This window comes from Myotis brandtii, unplaced genomic scaffold (genome assembly GCF_000412655.1).
Source record: "Myotis brandtii unplaced genomic scaffold, ASM41265v1 scaffold847, whole genome shotgun sequence".
Taxonomy (NCBI): domain Eukaryota; kingdom Metazoa; phylum Chordata; class Mammalia; order Chiroptera; family Vespertilionidae; genus Myotis; species Myotis brandtii.
In genome coordinates, this window is record NW_005371441.1 from 997,071 (window position 1) to 999,081 (window position 2,011).

Genomic DNA, 2,011 nt, shown 5'->3' on the forward strand with positions numbered 1-2,011 from the left:
CCTCCAAGGAAGCGGTTTAACTTCCAGCCACAAACCAGCCGGGCAGTGGTGCCACAGCAGGAGGCAGCCCCAGGGGACAGAAGCAGCTCTAACATAAAGCTTGTCTTTCAAAAGAAAAAACTTAAAAAGAAACACCAAAAAGATAAAATATAAAGCCCATTGCCAGAAAGGAAGGAAGACCAAGAGGAAAATTCAATGTATTAGCAAGAGGGGTCCTCTTCAGGACTGAGATCCCAAAACAATAAGGTGCCGTGTCCTCTTTTGGAAAAAAGAGGTGAGGAACAGATCTGTCTGAAGCCATGCTAAGAATCTGGTTTAAAAAGACAAAACGGGCCTGGCCGGTGTGGCTCAATGGCTGAGTGTTGACCTATGAACCAGGAGGTCAAGGTTTGATTCCCAGTCAGGGTACATGCCCGGGTTGTGGGCTTGATCCCCAGTGCGGAGAGTGCAGGAGGCAGCCGATCAATGATTCTCTCTCATCATTGATGTTTCTATCCCTCCTCCTCCCTTCTTCTCTGAAATCAATGAAAACATAAAATTTTTAAAAAGACGAAACGGATCACAGGCAGGCACGTCACGGTATCTCCGGTGGCGGCACTGACCATGAATTAGAGGGCCAGGAGCACATTCTCCCGGTTGCACCCTGGCTGTGCCAACGGTGCAGTCAGTAACGCACCAAGGAGAGTGTCTCCTGCTCTTGCCAGTCTGCAGGAAGCTTGCAGGGGTTGGCAGCTGGCTTTCCATTGCGAGCCGCCTCACTGCCTCTGCCATAGCCACGCCACCAAGTCCCTTTAGGAACAAATCAGACGAGACCTGCAGAACTGGACTTGTAATCCAGAATGAACAGGTAGACACCACTCAGAGATGCCTGAGGACACTGTCCATGCTCAGGCAACATCATTTGCCATTGTCATTTCTCGTCCATTGTGAATGGGTGGACCACTTCTGCCCAAAACTCAAAGCAGTGGCTGGCTGGGAAAGCAGTAACTGTGCAAGGTGGCAATAAGCCTCCATGACTGAGGCTCATCCCAGCGCGCCTCTCACCAACCTGGAGGTTTCCGAGCAAAAGGGACTGGAATGGGGTGGGTGGTTTAGAAGCCTCGGTAGTATCTCTGAGTCAAATGGTGTGTCTGTGTGTGTACCTGTGTGTGTGTGTGTGTGTGTGTGTGTGTGTGTGCATGTGTGAGCGCTGTGTGGAGGGGGTAAAGGCCCAGCAGGCTGGGCCTCAGGGCAACGTGCCCCTGCTGCACCTCCACAGACCAGCAGGCACACACACAGCTTCAGAGTGGCCAATGGAGCCCACCATCCAGGCTAGAATTCTGCGTTGCCCTCATGAGGCTATAAGAGCAACAGCTCATAGGAAAACCTCCAGATGCCAAAACCTCCACTGGCCAACTGACCACATATTTCAAAAGATTCAAGACCATTTACCCGGATTTCTCACACCCATGCCCATGACCCACATTAAGTTACATGGGTACACAGCACACACACGCCTAGCTAACAACTGAGTTTCCTATGCTTAGCCTGATGGTGTGGGGTGTGCGCCGATATTTCCTACTCCACTCCATTGCTGGTGTGACCCCTGCATGCACCGTGTGACCCATTTGTGGATCCCAACTGCAGTTGGACGAAACAGCCCCGAGTGTTCCAGACACGCCCCGGGGAGCCTAGAGGAGCTGTAGTCTTGCAGGCAAGAGAAGTCACGCTCTCCACGGAGGTAGCCGCCTTCCCCGGCAGGACGCGGAGCAGCCTGCGCCTTTGGTAACAGTCACGAGGTGCCCCTGAGGCTGCTGCGGAGAAGAGGGAGCCCCCACAGGGGGGCTGGCCCAGGTGCAAGCGGGCAGCCACCGGCAAAGTGGAGACGCTCCTTAGGGGTTTCCCACGGGCGCGCCGGACCGTCGGAACCTCTGGATGAGGAGGAGCAGCCTGGTGACGTCAGAGAGCGCGGGAAACAGGGCCATGACGCTGTCCACCTGGTGCGGCGGGAAGATGCTGCAAAGCTCCGCCG